This window comes from Suncus etruscus (genome assembly GCF_024139225.1).
Source record: "Suncus etruscus isolate mSunEtr1 chromosome 15 unlocalized genomic scaffold, mSunEtr1.pri.cur SUPER_15_unloc_1, whole genome shotgun sequence".
Lineage (NCBI taxonomy): Eukaryota > Metazoa > Chordata > Mammalia > Eulipotyphla > Soricidae > Suncus > Suncus etruscus.
This window is the reverse complement of record NW_026060286.1, coordinates 432,350-440,740: the sequence shown is the minus strand read 5'-3', so window position 1 is coordinate 440,740 and position 8,391 is coordinate 432,350. Positions and strand designations below refer to the sequence as shown.

The 8,391-nt window shown below is 47.0% G+C and overlaps 1 non-coding gene across 1 annotated transcript; it reads right to left on the bottom strand.

Moving 5' to 3' along the window:
* Nucleotides 1-580: 580 nt before the first annotated feature.
* LOC126000456 (small nucleolar RNA SNORA51) lies at nucleotides 581-713 on the bottom strand. Its single transcript, XR_007492752.1, has one exon. It is a non-coding gene; the product is annotated as a small nucleolar RNA SNORA51 (small nucleolar RNA).
* Nucleotides 714-8,391: the final 7,678 nt, after the last annotated feature.

The following is an 8,391-nucleotide window of genomic DNA, read 5'->3' as shown; positions in this document are numbered from 1 at the left end:
TCTTAACAGTTATATCATTGTCCCCAACACTGCTCTATCCTCAAGCACTGTGAAAAACAGCCCCTGAGTACAGAGAAATGAGATGGAGGGCACTGATGGGTATGCCCACACATGCTCAAATATTCCTTAGAAGACCCTTCACTGCCAATCCCTGGGCCCCATTCTGAGTCACTCGTCTTTTGTAGGAGTCTCCAGTTCACTCATAATCGGGAGAACGTGAACAGCTGATTCTCCAGCTCCAAATTAATGCAATTTATAGACATGCTGAGCCAGAAACTTAATCCAGGGTCTGGAGCGATAGTACCGCAGGGAATGACTTCATCTCTCATAGCAGATCTGCATTTGATCCTTCCCATATGATTCTCTGATCCAGCTGGAGTAATTCCTGAGCATTGCTGGGTGTGGAACAAAAACAAAAATATTTTTTCGGGCCGGAGAGATAGCATGGAGGTAAGGCATTTGCCTTGCATGCAAAAGGTCGGTGGTTCGAATCCCGGCATCTCATGGTCCCCTGAGCCTGCCAGGAGTGATTTCTGAGCATAGAGCCAGGAGTAACCCCAAAATCCAAAAAAAAATATTTTTTTGTCCCCCAATTCACAATACAGACCAGGCAAAGGACCTGTGTTGAGGTGTATATGGGGTGCATTTACTGTACCTCCTCTTTCTATACAGTCAGTGTAAAGAACACAGCCTGTGGTAAGAATTGGGAGGCCTTTTCTTCTTTTTTGATTTTTTTTTTTTGGTTTTTGGGCCACACCCGGCAGTGCTCAAGGGTTACTCCTGGCTGTCTGCTCAGAAATAGCTCCTGGCAGGCACGGGGGACCATATGGGACACCGGGATTCGAACCAACCACCTTTGGTCCTGGATCGGCTGCTTGTAAGGCAAACGCCGCTGTGCTATCTCTCCGGGCCCTTTTTTTTGATTTTTTAAATATATATATACATCTCATAGGTTCTGCTAAGCATTGCAAGGATTAATTCCTGAGCAGAGCCAGGAGTAGCCTCTGGGTGCTGCTGGTTGTACCCCCCAGTATATATCTATATCTATATCTATATATATACATATATATATATCTCAAATATATAAATGGAAAAATTATCCCACATGTCATCTAACCAGGCCCCCACTCCATTTATATATTCAGGGGTCCTCAAACTTTTTAAACGGGGCCAGTTCATTGTCCTTCAGACTGTTGGAGGGCCAGATTATAGTAAAAACAAAAATTATGAACAAATTTCTTTTTTTTGTTTTTTTGTTTTTGTGGGCCACACCTGGCGGTGCTCAGGGGTTACTCCTGGCTGTCTGCTCAGAAATAGCTCCTGGCAGGCACAGGGGACCATATGGGACACCGGGATTTGAACCAACCACCTTTGGTCCTAGATCAGCTACTTGCAAGGCAAACACCGCTGTGCTATCTCTCCGGGCCCTGAACAAATTTCTATGCACAGTGCATATATCTTATTTAGAAGTGAAGAAACAAAATGGGAATAAATACAATATGTGGCCTGCGGGCCGTAGTTTGAGGACCATTGATATATAATCCTTCACCAGTGCAACATTCCCATGACCAATATTCCCTCTAGACAGGCTTTCTACTTCCCTCATTCAGTCACATTTTGTCATGATAGTTCTCAGTGTAATTATTTCACTGAGAATTTTTTTTTTCTTATTGTGGCCAGAGCTGCAGCACAGCTGGTTGACCATTTGATTTGGACATGCTGCCCTGGCTTTGATCCTGCATTCCTATGGTTCTCTGGGCTTGCCATGATTAATTTCTGAGCACAGAGTCGGGAGTAACCCCTATGAATTGCTAGATGTGGCGCCCAAACTAAAGTGAAACAAAGAAAATTCATGCAGTGTGGGGATTTTACCTTGCAAGTAGCTGAGACAAATCCCAGCCTTAGCACCCTAGCAGGTTTCCTGAGCCCACCTGGGAGTGAGGTAGGATTAAGTCTCAGCAGTTATTTGTGGGCCCGGGAACACAAATGCATGAATTCAAAACATGCACATTGGACCCGGAGAGATAGCACAGCGGCGTTTGTGTTGCAAGCAGCCAATCCAGGACCAAAGGTGGTTGGTTCAAATCCCGGTGTCCCATATGGTCCCCTGTGCCTGCCAGGAGCTATTTCTGAGCAGACAGCCAGGTGTGATCCAAAAACCAAAAAAAAAACAAAAAACAAAAAACCAAAACATGCACATTGGAAAATGATAGTCTAGTGATTTCTGAGCACTTGGTTTTTGTCTTTTGGGTGGTGTTGGGAGTAGTCCAGGTGGTCAGTGGAGTTCGTGGTTCTATATTAGTTGGTTTGTTTTGCCACACTTGGCACGACTCAGGGATCATTCCAGGTTCATGATCACAAGCTAACTTTTCCTTGGCAATGCTCCTGGTCATATGTGATGCTGCATATCAAACCGGGTTGAGCCACATACAAGGCAGATACCCTCCGCATAGTACCATTACTGCTCATGCCCCTGGGCACCCAATCCTTGTTTGTTTTTGAGGCCATACCTGGCGGTCATCAAGTTATTCTTGGTTTCCAACTCAAATATCACTCCTGGAAGGCTCAGGGAACCTATTGGATACTGAGGACCAAACCAGGTTAGCCAGTGCAAGGCAAATGCCCTAACCTCTGTGCTATTGCTCCAGGCCATTGGTGTATGCAGTTTTTATTTGATAACTCTCGTGCCTGGAGTGACAGCACAGCTAAAAGGATGTTTGTTTTGCACATGGCTGACCAGGGTTGAGTCCCCTGCATCCCATAGGTTCTGCTAAGCATTGCCAGAATTAATTTCTGAGCAGAGCCAGGAGTAGCCTCTGGGTGCTGCTGGCTGTGCCCCCCCCATATATTATGTCAAATATGTAAATGGAAAAATCCCACATGTCATCTAACCAGCCCCCCCCCATTAATTGCCCCACTCCATCAATCCACGTCCTGGAGATCTATACAGTTTGAATCAACTGATCTAAATCAGAAAGAAGCGAAAATTTACCTTCCTGGCCAGGAAGGTCCTGGTGTGGAGCTGGACCCTGGTCCTTTAAGACTTCGGCTGGTGGGGGGAGGGGTTGGGGGGTGTAGCGATGCATAGTGGGTAGGGCTGGTTAGGACCTTTACTTTACAAGCAACCCACCAGAGAGCGACCTGGGTTAGATACCTGGCATCCCATATGGTTTCCCAAGCCTTCCAGGAGTAATTTCGGAGTGCAGAGCCTGGAGTAACCCCTGAGCTGTGCTCCTGGCTATGGCTGGAAGTAGCTGTGATGTCACAGAACCTGTGACTTTTCACCCCCACCACACCCCCAGGTTCTTTTCTGGATTTTATCCCAGCAGCCTATTGCTCTTGTGGACCTGAGAGTGGGTGAGGGGGTCCCCACAGACACAGGGTGTCTGGAGGAACAATTTTCTCTCTGGCCATCTGGGGGCTCAGTGTCCCAGAGCTCCAGGGTCTCAGCCAGATGAGCTGAGCAGTGGGGGTGCCCCGGGAAGGTTCAAGGGGTGGAGACCCCCAGAGACAGGATGGACTGAGCTTGGGGACAGTTTGATCTTGTCGCGTTTATTCCTGCGGATGAATCAGGATTGTCTTGATGGACAGAAGAGACTGAGAAATAGGTGAGTTGGGACTGGAAATAGTTCATATCCCTCCCTATGAGAAAATTCCAAAGTCACAACAGTCTCCCAACAAAATTAAGTTTAATTTTGACAATGAGGCTTCTTAAATACATTACCTTCTGTTGTATTTCTATATCATGAACTACAGGTCTGCAGTGATAGCATAACAGGGAGGGCATTTGCCTTGCTTTTGGCCTACCCAGGTTCAATTTCCATCATCCCATATGGTTGGTCCCCTGAGCCTGCTAGATGTGGCCCGAAAACCAAAAATCTGTATCTTGAATTCAGCCTATTGATCTCTCTTTCCAGCCCTGAGTCTTCATTTTAAGAAATGACCTAGAGGCCGAAGCAATAGCGCAGCGATAGGGCATTTGCTTGCAGCGGCTGACCCAGGATGGACCTCAGTTCGATCCTCTCACACACACACACACCCCCCCCCCATCTCACATGGTTCCCCAAGCCAGGAGCGATTTCTGAGTGAATAGCCAGGAGTAACCCCTGAGCGTCACTGGGTGTGCCCCCAAAACAAAGGATATTAGTCTGTAGGGAATCTGTGCTGTTAAATCCTTTGTTGGGTGTTTGTGAATCCACGAATAGTCTTCAGAATGAGAAATTACTTCCCATCCCTTTGTCCCCTTTCGAGGGGAGATCTTGGTAATATTTATCCGCAGCAAATAATAATCCACACAGCAAGAAGGTTAGGGTGTAAAAGATTGGGCAAAGAGAGAGTTCTTTTGCAGCTCTCGCACAAAGACCCCCTTTTCCCTGGCCATCAAGCTATTTATTGCCAACTCCACAGCGCCCCCACCTGGAAGGTCTAGGTGGGGCAATAGTCACAGAACAATCCTAAGGAATTATTTTTATATACAACAATTCCAAGAATAATCTTATGTAAATATTTTCATATACTACAATTAGTCTACCAGAAAGAGACCCAGGAGCCATTTCTCTCATGACTTAGCTCAAACCCCAATTGGAGGCATGGCATTGCACGATCCCCTGAGCACTGCAGGGAGGAGTAGTACACCTACATATATCTCCTCTCTTCCTCCATTTTTTTTCTTTTTTTCTTTTGGTTTTTGGATCACATCCGGCAACGCTCAGGGGTTCCTCCTGGCTCTACACTCAGAAATTGCTCCTGGCAGGCTAGGGGACCATATAGGATGCTGGGATTCAAACCACTGTCCTTCTGCATGCAAGGCAAACGCCCTACCTCCATGTTATCTCTCTGGCCCCCTAGAGTTTTGTTTCTTGTTTTGGTTTTGGGGCCACAACCAATGGTACTCAGAGCTTATTCCTAGCTTTATGTTCACTCCTTGTGATGCTCAGGGTACCTTATGTGACTCCTAGTATTGAACTGGTCAATATTCAGCTGTGTATATGGCAAGTAACTTAACCCCATACTATCTCTGGTCTGGGGTATAAATTCTTCTGAACATACCCATTGAGGTGGGTCTCCTTTTCTATTTCCCTATTGTGCTCTTCAGTGTCCTCCTGTCCTTGATGCTCTCTAAATCTTAGTGCCTTCTTTTTTTGTTTTTGTTTTTGGTTTTGGTTTTTGGGTCACACCCAGCAATGCTCAGGGGTTACTCCTGGCTCTATGCTCAGAAATCACTCCTGGCAGGCTCGGGGGACCATATGGGATGCCGGGATTCGAACCAATGACCTTCTGCATGAAAGGCAAACGCCTTACCTCCATGCTATCTCTCCAGACCCTCCTTCTAGCTTTTAATATACATTTTTCTACTATCTATCTAAGGCCATTCTGCACTTTGTGGTTGACCATCTGTACCTGGTATGTGCTCACAAGGTCAGGTTCCAGAGACTGGCATTTGTTATTTTAGGCCTTGTTCTAGTTCACACTCTGAGCTGGGCTTGTAATATGGCTGCACTTAGGTTTAGCAAAGCTGAATTACTGGAGCATAATTAGAAATTAATTGGCACTTAATTCTAAATCAAACAGTTCTAAACTTAGATTCTAACTTTCCCTTCTAGTTTCTAACACTGGGTGTGGCCCCAAAACAACTAAAACAAAACAACGAAAATAGAAACTTCCCATAGTGTGAAAGACTTGCCCAGCAAGTAGCTGAGCCTAGTTCTATCCTCAGCACCCCAGAGGGTTTCCTGAACCCAGAGCACTGAAGCTGAAGTAAGTCTGAGCACTTCTGCATGTGGTTCCAGAAGTACAAATGCATGAACGCAAATCATCACTTACATGGGAAAATGAGTGAGTGTCCAGTGATTTCTGAGCTCTTGGTTTCTGTTTGGTGGGTGGAGCTGGGGATAAGCCTAGTGGTCTATGGTCTATGGAGTTCTTTTATTTTTTTTTTCCCTGAGTTTGTGATTCTATTTTGGTTTGTTTTGCCATACCAGAGGGTACCAGGATTTACTCTAGGCCCATCACAGAGGAATTGTTGCTGGCAACGTTACTTGACATATGTGATACTGAGGATCAAACCCAAGTGAGTCACTTGCAAGGCAAATGCCCTTCCCACAGTACTATTGGACATAATCCTGACTATGCAATTTTTTGGTTTGGTTTTTGGACCACACCTGGTCATGATCTGGCATTACTCCTGGCTCTGTGTTCAGAAATCACTGCTGGCAGGTTCAGCCTGGTCAACCTCCTGCAAGCAAATGCCTCCCCACTTTGCAGTCACTTTGACACCTGGACTATGCAATTTTTTTTTTTTTTTTTTTTTTGGTTTTTGGGCCACACCCGGTAACGCGCAGGGGTTACTCCTGGCTATGCGCTCAGAAGTCGCTCCTGGCTTGGGGGACCATATGGGACGCCGGGGGATCGAACCGCGGTCCGTCTCCTAGGCTAGCGCAGGTAAGGCAGGCACCTTACCTCCAGCGCCACCTCCCGGCCCCATGGACTATGCAATTTTTATTAAGAAGTTCTCTACTCGGGGCCGGGCGGTGGCCCTGGAGGTAAGGTGCCTGCCTTGCCTGCGCTAGCCTAGGACGGACCGCGGTTCGATCCCCCGGCGTCCCATATGGTCCCCCAAGCCAGGAGCGACTTCTGAGCGCATAGCCAGGAGTAACCCCTGAGCGTCACCGGGTGTGGCCCAAAAACCAAAAAAAAAAAAAAAAAAAAAAAAAGAAGTTCTCTACTCTTGTGGGCAAGGTAATAGCAAAACAGGTAGGACCTATGTCTTGCAAGTGGACAATGGGGTTTGATGCTGGACCATAGCAAAGAGTAATTCCTAAGCACAGTGCCAGGAGTAATGTCTGAGTCCTTGGTTGTGGTCCAAAAACTCAAAATAAACAAATAATTAGATAACAAACAAACAAAAACAAAATCTCTACTGCACATGTGATCCTATTAGCACCCACACTTCTCTCCCTGGCTTCAGTGCTTTGGATCACCTGATTTAAGACAAGAAGAAGCAAAATTCACTTTCCAGACCAAAAAGTGCCTGATGAGGATAAATCATGTAATAATAGGCCTTTTTTTTTTATTATTGTTTTTTTTTTAACCTATGGTTGTGTTTTTACCAATCTTGTAGCTCAGCTGCTGGGTGTGGCCCAAGTGGTGCTGTGTTGATTGGTTGGTTCCTGGAGGGGTGAATTGAGACTATTCTCATCCTAGGGAACCGTGGCTCCAGAGGCCAGAGCAGGGTTAAGGTGCAAAGAAAGACTCTCAAAACATGCGAAACACAGGCTGGAAAGTCATTTGTGTCAAACTTGACATCTGTGCTAGTGAAACTGGGTTTGTTTTTTTGTTTGTTTGTTTTGGAGTTACATCCAGGGGTGGCTGGCGCTCAGGGGTTACTCCTGACTCTGCACTCAGAAATCATTCCTGGCAGGCTCAGGGGACCCTATAGAATGCCTGGAATCAAATCCAGCAAAAGCCCTACCCACTGTACTATCACACTGGTCCAGGGAATCTGGGGTTGACCTCGCAGGAAGCGTGGCTGTCACCCACCAGATGGATCTTTGGATGAGAGATAGCTGTCTCCCCAAAGTACATTTTGCTACTCTAAACCATTTCTGGTTACTGTCACAAGTTACACTTAAGGAAAAGGAAGCTAGGAAAAGCGTGGTTTTGTGGACACAGGAAGAATGTGTGCAAGTTAAGGCAGGTGTGTTTATTTTATTTTTTATTTTTTCCTTGTAAAAGTTCTTTTTTTTTTTAATTAATCTTTAGGCACCATGTTTACAAGCATGTTTGTAGTTGTAGTTTATTTTTTTTAATGTCATGGAATCCTAGTGCCACAATTTCCCTGAGTCTTTTTTTTTTGGGGGGGGGGAAGGGGCACACTAGGCGGCACCTCTGGCAGGCTGGGTGGGGGGACCATGTGGGATGCCAGGGATTACACCCGGGCCCGTCCCGGTGGACAGCGTGCAAGACAAACGCCCGACTGTTGTGCTATCACTCCGGCCCCCTCCCTGGACCTTTTGCAATGAAATGCAAAACTGTAATAAAAGCCTAATGCCAAGCTGAGGGGTCCCTTTAAGACTTCGGCAGGAAGTATCTGTGACGTCATCGCAATCGGGGCATCTTTCTGGGTCCTTTTCCCGGTTCAGTCCCTCCAGCCACGTTGCTGCGAACCCGAGAGCGGGTCTGCGGGTCCCCAAGGGCCTTGGGGGGTCTGGAGCGACGGTTTTCTCTCCGGCCGCAGTGGGTCCGCTCTGAGCGCCCCGGAGCTCCAGGGTCTAGGCCTGGCGATCGGCGAGGACGCCCCGGGGAGCTTCGGGGGTGGCGGGCCCCAGAAACGGGCCGGACCGAGCGAGCGTGGACAGTTGGATCTTGTTGCGTTTGTTGCTGCGGATGATC